Source organism: Hylobates moloch, unplaced genomic scaffold (assembly GCF_009828535.3).
Source record: "Hylobates moloch isolate HMO894 unplaced genomic scaffold, HMol_V3 SCAFFOLD_8, whole genome shotgun sequence".
Lineage (NCBI taxonomy): Eukaryota > Metazoa > Chordata > Mammalia > Primates > Hylobatidae > Hylobates > Hylobates moloch.
In genome coordinates this window covers 71989572-72002922 of record NW_026652283.1, presented here as the reverse complement: position 1 = coordinate 72002922, position 13351 = coordinate 71989572, and the positions used below count along the sequence as shown (strand labels likewise).

The following is a 13351-nucleotide window of genomic DNA, read 5'->3' as shown; positions in this document are numbered from 1 at the left end:
ATTTATAAATTGCATAGTAGTAACTTATTTCCTTTTATTTATATGTAAATTATTTCACTACACTAATAATATATTCTTTTTATAAAATTAAGATACAGATAGGGAAAACAAAAAAATTAGATGGCCCGTAAATCCATAAACCAGAAATAATTAATGCTAACATTTAAGGATATCAGTCCACATTCCTGTCTGTGGCAGTGTGTATTTGTGTTTTAAAAATTGGATCTAATCCCAGTTACTCGAGAGGCTGAGACAGGAGAATCGCTTGAACCCGGGAAGCAGAGGTTGCAGCGAGCCAAGATCGCACCATTGCACTTCAGCCTGGGCAGCAAGAGTAAAACTCCGTCTCAAAAAAAAAAAATTGGATCATATCATATATTTTTACATGTTAATAAATACACTCAGGCAAAAATGTATGCTCATTGTAAGCATGTAAGCCCAAATAATACAGAAAGATAAGGAGTAAAAAGTAGAAGTTCCATTTTGTCATCACTTCCCTCTATCCTCTTCCCTTTTCTTTCTTTCTTTCTTTTTTTTTTTTTTTTTTTTTTAAGAGATGAGGTTGTAGCCCAGGCTGGAGTGCAGTGGCAGGATCACAGCTCACTGCAGCCTCAAACTCCTGGGCTCAAGTGATCTTCCCACCTCAGCCTTCCTAGTAGCTGGGACTACCACATGTGGCTAATTTTCAATAATTTTTTGGCCGGGCATGGTGGCTCATGCCTGTAATCCCAGCACTTTGGGAGTCCGAGGTGGGCAGATCGCGAGGTCAGGAGATCGAGACCATCTGGCTAACATGGTGAAACCCCGTCTCTACTAAAAAAAAAATACAAAAAAACCCCCCAAAATTAGCTGGGCTTGGTGGCAGGTGCCTGTATCCCAGCTACTCAGGAGGCTGAGGCAGGAGAATGGCGTGAACCCGGGAGGCAGAGCTTGCAGTGAGCCAAGATCATGCCACTGCACTCCAGTCTGGGCTACAGAGCGAGACTCCGTCTCAAACAACAACAACAACAACAACAACAACAACAACAAAACAAATAATTTTTTGGCTGGGCGCGGTGGCTCATGCCTGTAATCCCAGCACTTTGGGAGGCAAAGGTGGGTGGATCACCTGAGGTCAGGAGTTCGAGACCAGCCTGGCCAACATGGTGAAACTCCATCTCTACTGAAAATACAAAAATTGGCCAGGTGTGGTGGCTCATGACTGGTTATTCCCAGCTACTTGGGAAGCTGAGGCATGAGAATTGCTTGAACCTGGGAGGCGAAGGTTGCAGTGATCTGAGATCATGCCATTGCACTCCAGCCTGGGGAACAGAGTGAGACTCGGTCTCAAAAAAAAAAAAAAAAAAAAAAAAAAAAAAAAAAAAAAAAAAAGTTTGTAGAAATGGGGTTTTGCTATGTTGTCTAGGCTGATCTCAAACTGTGAGCCTCAGGCGATCCTCCCCATTTAGCCTCCCAAAGTGGTGGGATTACAGGTGTGAGCCACTGTGCCTGGCCCTGACATGCCATCTAAAGTCTGAAACTTGACTCCTGATCCCCAGGGTCAGTTTCTTTACTGATAGTTTTTCAATAAGCCATTTAGATAGTTGGCTTGATTACGTAGCCAGAGGCGGCATAAAAATCTCTCTAGGAACTTCTGCTCTGAGCTCTCCCATAGCCAAGATTCCTTGCATGGATCTCGGTGGTTTAATCCAGACAAAAAGTGCAAATAAGGTACAGTAACTATAAGGATGCTAGGGAGCTTGCACATGGAATCTCTTGGACTCCCAGTAATTGCCTAGACTTTCTTTCTCTTGCTATACTTTTAAATAAGCGCTTTGTTTGAGCATGCTCGGTAGAGTTCGATGAGTTCTTTCAAATATCCTCTTCAGCAAGGACATCCCTGACTGCACTTCCCCTACAGCTATTCCTCTGCTCTTATTTCCTTCATGATATCTATCACTATATGGAATCATGCATTTTTTTGCTTAAATATTTACTTACAAGTTCTAAAATGTAAGCTCACTCTGGGCAGGGTGTTTGTATTATTCACTGGTGTATTCCAGAGACTAGAATAATGCAATCACTATTTATTGAATGAGTTAATGAATGAAATAATATTATATTTATTTAAAACTCTTAAATGCTTTAAATAGATCTTTACTATATTTGGAACTTATTTTGGGACTTGGTGTAAGGTGAGAACCTAATATAATTTTTCCACATGAAAGTCAGTTGTTCCAATACCATTTGTTGAACAGTTTAATAATTTGAAATCCTAATTTATCACTTAAATTCCCACTCATAGGTCTATTTTTAGCCTCTCTTCTATTACATTGTTCTATTTGTCTATTTCTGCATCAATACCACATTTTTAGTTATTGCAACTTTATAGTGTACTTTGATTTATAGAAGGTCAAGTTTTCTTTTTTTAATTTATTATTTTATTTTATTATTATACTTTAGGTTTTAGGGTACATGTGCACAATGTGCAGGTCTGTTACATATGTATCCATGTGCCATGTTGGTTTGCTGCACCCATTAACTCATCATTTAGCATTAGGTATATCTCCTAATGCTGTCCCTCCCCCCTCCCCCCACCCCACAACAGTCCCCGGAGTGTGATGTTCCCCTTCCTGTGTCCATGAGTTCCCATTGTTCAATTCCCACCTATGAGTGAGAACATGCGGTGTTTGGTTTTTTGTCCTTGTGATAGTTTACTGAGAATGATGTTTTCCAGTTTCATCCATGTCCCTACAAAGGACATGAGCTCATCATTTTTATGGCTGCATAGTATTCCATGGTGTATATGTGCCACATTTTCTTAATCCAGTCTATCGTTGTTGGACATTTGGGTTGGTTCCAACTCTTTGCTATTGTGAATAGTGCCGCAACAAACATACGTGTGCATGTGTCTTTATAGCAGCATGATTTATAGTCCTTTGGGTATATACCCAGTAATGGGATGGCTGGGTCAAATGGTATTTCTAGTTCTAGATCCCTGAGGAATCGCTACACTGACTTCCACAATGGTTGAACTAGTTCACAGTCCCACCAACAGTGTAAAAGTGTTCCTATTTCTCCACATCCTCTCCAGCACCTGTTGTTTCCTGACTTTTTAATGATGGCCATTCTAACTGGTGTGAGATGGTATCTCATTGTGGTTTTGATTTGCATTTCTCTGATGGCCAGTGATGATGAGCATTTTTTCACGTGTTTTTTGGCTGCATAAATGTCTTCTTTTGAGAAGTGTCTGTTCATGTCCTTCACCCACTTTTTGATGGGGTTGTTTGCTTTTTTCTTGTAAATTTGTTTGAGTTCATTTTAGATTCTGGATATTAGCCCTTTGTCAGATGAGTAGGTTGCGAAAATTTTCTCCCATTCTGTAGGTTGCCTGTTCACTCTGTTGGTAGTTTCTTTTGCTGTGCAGAAGCTCTTTAGTTTAATTAGATCCCATTTGTCAATTTTGGCTTTTGTTGCCATTGCTTTTGATGTTTTAGACATGAAGTCCTTGCCCACGCCTATGTCCTGAATGGTATTGCCTAGGTTTTCTTCTAGGGTTTTTATGGTTTTAGGTCTAACATGTACGTCTTTAATCCATCTTGAATTAATTTTTGTATAAGCTGTAAGGAAGGGATCCAGTTTCAGCTTTCTACATATGGCTGGCCAGTTTTCCCAGCACCATTTATTAAATAGGGAATCCTTTCCCCATTGCTTGTTTTTGTCAGGTTTGTCAAAGATCAGATAGTTGTAGATATGTGGCGTTGTTTCTGAGGGCTCTGTTCTGTTCCATTGATCTATGTCTCTGTTGTAGTACCAGTACCATGCTATTTTGGTTACTGTAGCCTTGTAGTATAGTTTGAAGTCAGGTAGTGTGATGCCTCCAGCTTTGTTCTTTTGGCTTAGGATTGACTTGGCGATGCAGGCTCTTTTTTTGGTTCCATATGAACTTTAAAGTAATTTTTTCCAATTCTGTGAAGAAAGTCATTGGTAGCTTGATGGGGATGGCATTGAATCTATAAATTACCTTGGGCAGTATGGCCATTTTCACGATATTGATTCTTCCAACCCATAAGCATGGAATGTTATTCCATTTGTTTATACCCTCTTTTATTTCATTGAGCAGTGGTTTGTAGTTCTCCTTGAAGAGGTCCTTCACATCCCTTGTAAGTTGGATTCCTAGGTATTTTATTCTCTTTGAAGCAATTGTGAATGGGAGTTCACTCATGATTGGCTCTCTATTTGTCTGTGATTGGTGTACAAGAATGCTTGCGATTTTTGTACATTGATTTTGTATCCTGAGACTTTGCTGAAGTTGCTAACCAGCTTAAGGAGATTTTGGGCTGAGACAATGGGCTTTTCTAGGTATACAATCATGTCATCTGCAAACAGGGACAATTTGACTTCCTCTTTTCCTAATTGAATACCCTTTATTTCCTTCTCCTGCCTGATTGCCCTGGCCAGAACTTCCAGCACTATGTTGAATAGGAGTGGTGAGAGAGGGCATCCCTGTCTTGTGCCAGTTTTCAAAGGGAATGCTTCCAGTTTTTGCCCATTCAGTATGATATTGGCTGTGGGTTTGTCGTAGATAGCTCTTGTTATTTGGAGATACGTCCCATCGATGCCTAATTTATTGAGAGTTTTTAGCATGAAGGGTTGTTGAATTTTGTCAAAGGCCTTTTCTGCATCTGTTGAGATAATCATGTGGTTTTTGTCTTTGGTTCTGTTTATATGCTGGATTACATTTATTGATTTGCGTATGTTGAACCAGCCTTGCATCCCAGGGATGAAGCCCACTTGACCATGGTGGATAAGCTTTTTGATGTGCTGCTGGATTCGGTTTGCCAGTATTTTATTGAGGATTTTTGCATCAATGTTCATCAAGGATATTGGTCTGAAATTCTCTTTTTTGGTTATGTCTCTGCCAGGCTTTGGTATCAGGACGATGCTGGCCTCATAAAATGTGTTAGGGAGGATTCCCTCTTTTTCTATTGATTGGAATAGTTTCAGAAGGAATGGTACCAGTTGCTCCTTGTACCTCTGGTAGAATTCGGCTGTGAATCCATCTGGTCCTGGACTCTTTTTGGTTGGTAAGCTATTGATTATTGCCACAATTTCAGAGCCTGTTATTGGTCTATTCAGAGATTCAACTCCTTCCTGGTTTAGTCTTGGGAGGGTGTATTTGTCGAGGAATTTATCCATTTCTTCTAGATTTTCTAGTTTATTTGCACAGAGGTGTTTGTAGTATTCTCTGATGGTAGATTGTATTTCTGTGGGATCGGTGGTGATATCCCCTTTTTCGTTTTTTGTTGCATCTATTTGATTCTTCTCTCTTTTCTTCTTTATTAGTCTTACTAGTGGTCTATCAATTTTGTTGATCATTTCAAAAAACCAGCTCCTGGATTCATTAATTTTTTGAAGGGTTTTTTGTGTCTGTATTTCCTTCAGTTCTGCTCTGATTTTAGTTATTTCTAGCCTTCTGCTAGCTTTTGAATGTGTTTGCTCTTGCTTTTCTAGTTCTTTTAATTGTGATGTTAGGGTGTCAATTTTGGATCTTTCCTGCTTTCTCTTGTGGGCATTTAGTGCTATAAATTTCCCTCTATACACTGCTTTGAATGTGTCCCAGAGATTCTGGTATGTTGTGTCTTTGTTCTCGTTGGTTTCAAAGAATGTCTTTATTTCCGCTTTCATTTCATTATGTACCCAGTAGTCATTCAGGAGCAGGTTGTTCAGTTTCCATGTAGTTGAGTGGTTTTGAGTGAGTTTCTTAATCCTGAGTTCTAGTTTGATTGCACTGTGGTCTGAGAGACAGTTTGTTATAATTTCTGTTCTTTTACATTTGCTGAGGAGAGCTTTACTTCCAACTATGTGGTCAATTTTGGAATAGGTGTGGTGTGGTGCTGAAAAAAATGTATATTCTGTTGATTTGGGGTGGAGAGTTCTGTAGATGTCTATTAGGTCCACTTTATGTAGAGCTGAGTTCAATTCCTGGATATCCTTGTTAACTTTCTGTCTCGTTGATCTGTCTAATGCTGACAGTGGGGTGTTAAAATCTCCCATTATTATTGTGTGGGAGTTTAAGTCCCTTTGTAGGTCACTCAGGACTTGCTTTATGAATCTGGGTGCTCCTGTGTTGGGTGCATATATATTTAGGATAGTTAGCTCTTCTTGTTGAATTGATCCCTTTACCATTATGTAATGGCCTTAATTGTCTCTTTTGATCTTTGTTGGTTTAAAGTCTATTTTATCAGAGACTAGGATTGCAACCCCTGCCTTTTTTTGTTTCCCATTTGCTTGATAGATCTTCCTCCATCCCTTTATTTTGAGTCTATGTGTGTCTCTGCATGTGAGATGGGTTTCCTGAATACAGCACACTGATGGGTCTTGACTCCTTATCCAGTTTGCCAGTCTGTGTCTTTTAATTGGAACATTTAGCCCATTTACATTTATAGTTAATATTGTTATGTGTGAATTTGATCCTGTCATTATGATGTTAGTTGGTTATTTTGCTCATTAGTTGATGTCGTTTCTTCCTACCCCCGATGGTCTTTACAATTTGGCATGTTTTTGCAGTGGCTGGTACCGGTTGTTCCTTTCCATGTTTAGTGCTTCCTTCAGGAGCTCTTTTAGGGCAGGCCTGGTGGTGACAAAATCACTCAGCATTTACTTGTCTGTAAAGTATTTTATTTCTCCTTCACTTATGAAGCTTAGTTTGGCTGGATATGAAATTCGGGGTTGAAAATCCTTTTCTTTAAGAATGTTGAATATCGGCCCCCACTCTCTTCTGGCTTGTAGAGTTTCTGCCGAGAAATCAGCTGTTAGTCTGATGGGCTTCCCTTTGTGGGTAACCCGATCTTTCTCTCTGGCCACCCTTAATATTTTTTCCTTCATTTCAACTTTGGTGAATCTGACAATTATGTGTCTTGGAGTTGCTGTTGTCGAGGAGTATCTTTGTGGCGTTCTCTGTATTTCCTGAATCTGAATGTTGGCCTGCCTTGCTAGATTGGGGAAGTTCTCCTGGATAATATCTTGCAGAGTGTTTTCCAACTTGGTTCTATTCTCCCCGTCATTTTCAGGTACACCAATCAGACATAGGTTTGGTCTTTTCACATAGTCCCAAATTTCTTAGAGGCTTTGTTCATTTCTTTTTATTCTTTTTTCTCTAAACTTCCCTTCTCACTTCATTTCATTCATTTCATCTTCCATCACTGATACCCTTTCTTCCACTTGATCGCATCGGCTACAGAGGCTTCTGCAATCTTTGCGTAGTTCTCGAAACTTGGCTTTCAGCTCCATCAGCTCCTTTAAGCCCTTCTCTGCATTGGTTATTCTAGTTATCCATTTGTCTAATTTTTTTTCAAAGTTTTTAACTTCTTTGCTATTGTTTTGAATTTCCTCCCGTAGCTTGGAGTAGTTTGATCGTCTGAAGCCTTCTTCTCTCAACTCGTCAAAGTCATTCTCCATCCAGCTTTGTTCCGTTGCTGGTGAGGAACTGCATTCCTTTGGAGGAGGAGAGGTGTTCTGCTTTTTAGAGTTTCCAGATTTTCTGCTCTGTTTTTTCCCCATCTTTGTGGTTTTATCTACTTTTGGTCTTTGATGATGGTGATGTACAGATGGGTTTTTGGTGTGGGTGTCCTTTCTGTTTGTTAGTTTTCCTTCTACCAGACAGGACTCTTAGCTGCAGGTCTGTTGGAGTTTGCTAGAGGTCCACTCCAGACCCTGTTTGCCTGGGTGTCAGCAGCGGTGGCTGCAGAACAGTGGATTTTCGTGAGACCACAAATTCAGCTGTCTGATAGTTCCTCTGGAAGTTTTGTCTCAGAGGAGTACCTGGCCGAGTGAGGTGTCAGTCTGTCCCTACTGTAGGGTGCCTCCCAGTTAGGCTGCTCAGGGGTGAGGGACTCACTTTAGGAGGCAGTCTGTCCGTTCTCAGATCTCCAGCTGCCTGCTGGGAGAACCACTACTCTCTTCAAAGCTGTCAGACAGGGACATTTAAGTCTGCAGAGGTTACTGCTGACTTTCTGTTTGTCTATGCCCTGCCCCCAGAGGTGGAGCCTACAGAGGCAGGCAGTCCTCCTTGAGCTGTGGTGGGCTCCACCCAGTTCGAGCTTCCTGGCTGCTTTGTTTACCTAAGCAAGCCTGGGCAATGGCGGGTGCCCCTCCCCCAGCCTCGCTGCCGCCTTGCAGTTTGATCTCAGACTGCTGTGCTAGCAATCAGCAAGACTCCGTGGGCATAGGACCCTCTGAGCCAGGTGCAGGACACAATCTCTGGTGTGCTGTTTTCCAAGCCCGTTGGAAAAGTGCAGTATCAGGGTGGGACTGACCCGATTTTCCAGGTGCCATCTGTTACCCCTTTCTTTGACTAGGAAAGGGAACTCCCTGACCCCTTGTGCTTCCTGAGTGAGGCAATGCCTTGCCCTGCTTCGGCTCGTGCATAGTGCGCTGCACCGACTGTCCTGCACCCACTGTTTGGCACTCCCTAGTGAGATGAACCCGATACCTCAGATGGAAATGCGGAAATCACCCGTCTTCTGTGTCACTCATGCTGGGAGCTGTAGACCGGAGCTGTTCCTATTCGGCCATCTTGGCTCCACCAGAAGGTCAAGTTTTCTCTCATTCTTTTGTTTCAAGGTTTTCTTGGCTACTACTGTGCTGCTTCTCTTCCAGATGTACTTAAGAATTCCATAACACTATTATGATATTGGTAGAATTGCATTGCATTTATAGATTATTTGGGTAAGGTTTGACATCTGTGTCATATTGAGGCTTCCCAAGTTACAACTCTCCATTCATTCAGACTTATAGACTTTTCCTATAATATCGTGTGAGCTTGGTACATTTTTTGTGATAGATCTTTGACAAACTTTTTTTTTCTGTCATTTTTGGTCTGGTTAGGATTTTTTCTCTCTCGGGAGTCAATTTTGAAAATTTTTGATTTCCTAGGAATCATCCATTTTATTGGTATGCAGTGGTACATCGCACTTTTTCCCTGTTTTTTGGTAATAAGTTGTGTGTTTGTGTTTACGTCCCTCCTCTCATTCCTAGGTTTTGGGTTTTCTTTCTTTTATCAGTTAGGATGACTTCAGTTGGAAATAACAGGAAATCGTGATTCAAATTGGCTTAAACATTAAGGAAATGTATTATCTCACATAACAAAAAGTCCAGAGACAGAGTTTCTAGCACATCAGAACTCTTGGTCCACTTTTCTACAATTCTGTGAGCACTGCCCTTGAGCTAGCAGCAAGATGATTATAGTGGTTCTAAGCAGCATCATACCCAGACCGCTATAGAAAGAAAGGGACTAACTGTCTCTTTAATGTGTAGCCTTTTTTTTTTTTTTTTGAGACAGCGTTGCAGTGGCGCGATTTCCATTCACTGCAATCTCTGCCTTCTGGGTTCAAGCAATTTTCCTGCCTCAGCTTCCTGAGTAGCTGGGATTAAGGCATGTGCCACCACACCCAGATAATTTTTGTATTTTTTAGTAGAGACCAACCAGGCTGGTCTCAAACTCCTGACCTCAGGTGATCCACCCGCCTCGGCCTCCCAAAGTGCTGGGATTATAGGCGTGAGCCACTGTGCCTGGCCTTGTGTCTGTTTTTGACAATGAGGAACATTTTCTCAGAAGTTCTGCAACCATCTTCCCATCATATCATATTGGTCAGGACTGGGTCACATGCTCATTCTTAAAACCATCACGAGAAAGGGGACTGAGATGACCATAATTTACTTAGCTTAATCATTTGGAGAGTCAACCATCTTGTTCATCCTAATCAGACTTACCAAAGGTTTGCTTTATTAGTCTTGTCTCAGCTTTTGTCTGGCTCAAGTACTTTGCCTTTTGCTTGTTTTCTAATGTATTATTTCTTTCTTAGATTTCATTTATATTTACTGTATTATTCATTACTTTCTAAGCTTCTTGTTTTGAAAGAGATTCACAAAAGGCTATACCTTTTCCTCTTCTGCCATTTTGGCCACACCCATTAGATTTTGAGGTGTATGTATCCCTGCCATTGTTGTTTCTAAACAGTCTATAACTTTAGTTTTATTTTCTTCTTAACTCAAAGTTTATTTGGAAGGGTGTTTTGTTGTGTTTGTTTTGTTCAAGAGAAATGAGCACTACCTTTTTTGTTTTCTATTTTATTGCAGGATGGTCAGTAAATGTGGTCTGTATGATTTTTCTGTACTTGAGTATCTTTAAGTATATGTATGAAGACAATATTTTCTTTCATTTTAAAATAAAGTTTTGTTTTTTATTATAGCAACACACACACTTAGTTTACATGGTATAATAGGATAGAAGGCATATAACAAGAAATAGCTGTTTATTGCCCCTTCCCTCACATCTCAGCTCTACTTCTCAGAGGCAACCATGTTCAATTCTTTCAACTATGTCTTCTGCTAACTTACCTCCATATTTCCAAACAATACAATATGCTGCTATTTCTTGATTTTTCAATATTAGACATTATCTATTTGATTTCCTACTATAGAATACAAGGACTATTCTTATTATACCATGCTTACTCACTTCCCACTTTTCCTACCATGTACTCCAACATAGCTTTATCACAATTTATGATTACTGTTTGTTACTGAGACAAATAGTGTTGTCTCCTTATATTTCCCTTCTTGAACAATCTTTTTTTCCTCTAGAGATAATAAATGCCTCATTTTCGTATATTTTTTCGTTGTCTATGTGTTTATTAGCTTTTCCAAAGATTTTAAAAAATGCTCTAAAGCAGCTTAATACTATTTTTCATGTGGTCAAATGCACCATGTAGCTTTTCAGTTTCTCTTCCTTCCTTCCTTTTTTTTTTTTTTTCTCCATTAGCAAGATGTCCCTCCTTTTTTGACACTGTTTTCGGTCATTTGATCTCTGGACCTCTTGCACAGCTGTTGTCCTAGGACTTCTCTATCTTTTATATGAAATCCTGTTTCCTGAATCTTATGTCTTCCTGTTTCTTGGTTTCTTCCTTGCATGGCTGCCGCATGTTTGCCAGGGCATCCTGAGAAAGGGTTTGCAGGTGATATAGTGGAGGCCATAATGCCTCACCTCCTACTCACTCAACTCATCTGAATTCACCTGCAGCTGCTGGCTGGGTCAATTTCTCCTGAGAATTAAACTATGACAGGGAAAAATTAGTCACCTGCAAATAGTCACCCTGGGTAGGAGAGAGGCCCTAAGAGTCTAGCTTCTCCTTATACAGAGTTTACAATTATCCTCTCATTTTTAGAATCATTGTTTAACCATATATTTTGTTGTACAGGATTCCTCCAAATTCCTGAACTTTTTCTAAGATCTTCAGGAAAATTAGCTTGCTTTTCATTAGCATTCCTTTCTTTAGGGAAATAAACTCAATTCCCTATTACCCAATTTTCTATAACAACATGACCAATATTTGTGGTTATCCCAATGTTACTTCTTAGACATTAGACAAAAATAATGTTAAATGGTTGAATAAAAGAGACATCTTTATATCTCTGTTTATCTTAATTAGACTTGTCAGAAGTCTTTTTTATTGGTCTTTTCACAAAATTAGTTTTTGATTGATCACATCTTCCTTCTGTTTGCAATCTTGTACATTGTAATCTCTTCTATTTTGTAATATTCTTAGTCTTGAATAATAAAAAAAAGTATATATTTTCCCTACCACACTAGTCTCTCTGTTTACTGTATTCCTGTGCCCACTGGAATGAAATGTTCCTTAATTTTTCTATTTTTGCTGAAAACCACAATTTCGACTGATAATTTAAATTATACAAATTGTTATCTCAACAAGATTACTTAAGACTTGTCAAACACATTGTAACATACATTTCTGTAACTGCTGTTAGCCAAATAATTAAACACTTCAATCTATGATTTCTGCATACCCAACGAGAACCTATGACTTTTTTTTTTTAAGGCAATTTTATAACTTTATTTGATGTATTTGACGATCAGCGATTAGTTCTCATCCACATTGACTGTCTGTAGATTTTTGAAAGGGGCAACAGGTACATAGGTAACCAAAGTATAGAGCTTATTTGGTGAATCTTCATCCTCATTACGTTTTCTGGACAGCCGCACATGGATTCGGTATGGGACATTCTTATTCCTTTGGCCCAGACAGCTTTGTTGAGCCTGATATCAATGCGCGCATCTGGAGTTCCCATCTCCCTCATGGCAAATTTCCCAATCTCTTTGAGTGCCCGAGGGGCACGCTTCTTGAAGTCCACTCCATGGATGCGCTTGTGAATGTAGATGGTGTATTCTCGGGTCACCACCTTGTTGATGGCAGAACGGCCCTTTTTCTTCTCGCCACCCTTCTTTGTGGGAGCCATTCTGCTGGGTCCAAGTTGGAAACAAGAGCGCGAGGGATTGTGGGAGAAGGAAAGCCGAGAATCTATGTCTTTTAATAGATCATGCTTTGGGTGTCAAGTCTAAGAATTCTTTGGCTAGTCCTACATCCCAAAGAATATGTTCTTCAGTTTTGTTTTGTTTTTTTAAGTTTTATAGTTTTACTTTCTGCATTTAAACCCAGGATCACCCAGGCACAGTGGCTCACACCTGTAATCCCGGCACTTTGGGAGGCCAAGGCAGGAGGATTGCTTGAATCCAGGAGTTTGAGACCAGCCTGGGCAGCATAGTGAGACTCGACCTCTACAAAAAAAAAAAAAAAAAAAAAAAGTTACCTGGGAAGTCCCAGCTACTTGGAAGGCTGAGGTGGGAGGGTTGCTTGAGTACAGGAGGTCAAGGCTGCAGTGAGCTACGATTGCACCACTGCACTCCAGCGTGGGCAACAGAGTGAGACCTTATCTCAAAAATGTACATAAATAAGTCAGTAAATAAACCCAGGATCCATTTAGAGTTTATTTTTTATGAGGTATGATACTTAAGTTGAAGTTTATTTTTTTTCCTGTAGATGACCAATTGCTCCAACAATCATTTGTTGAAAAGGCCATCTTTCCTCATTGAATTGGTTTTGCACCTTTGTCAATGATCAGTTGGGCCTATTTGTGTGGGCCTATTTCCGGTTCTCTATTCTGTCCCATTATTCTGTGTCTATCACTCTGCCAATACCATACAATCTTGATTATTGTAACTACATTGTAAGTTTTAAAATTGGTTAGACTGATTCCTCCCAATATTCTTTTTTCGAGATTTTTAAGCTATTCTAGTTCCTTTGTCTTTCCATATACATTTAAAAATAATATTGTCTATATCTATAAAAAATCACGCTAGGATTTTGACAAGAATTGTGTTAAGGGTGTATATTAGTTTGGGCAGAATTGACTTCTTTACTATATTAAGTTTTCCAATCCATAAACATGATATGTCTCTCCATTTATTTAGATTTTTACAAACTTTCCTTCATCAGTGTTGTGTAGTTTTTGT

General features: G+C 39.8%; 1 pseudogene; it reads right to left on the bottom strand.

The window, feature by feature from the left end:
* Window positions 1–11920: 11920 nt before the first annotated feature.
* LOC116473325 (large ribosomal subunit protein eL31-like) lies at window positions 11921–12306 on the bottom strand (annotated as a pseudogene).
* Between the last annotated feature and the right edge of the window lie 1045 nt (window positions 12307–13351).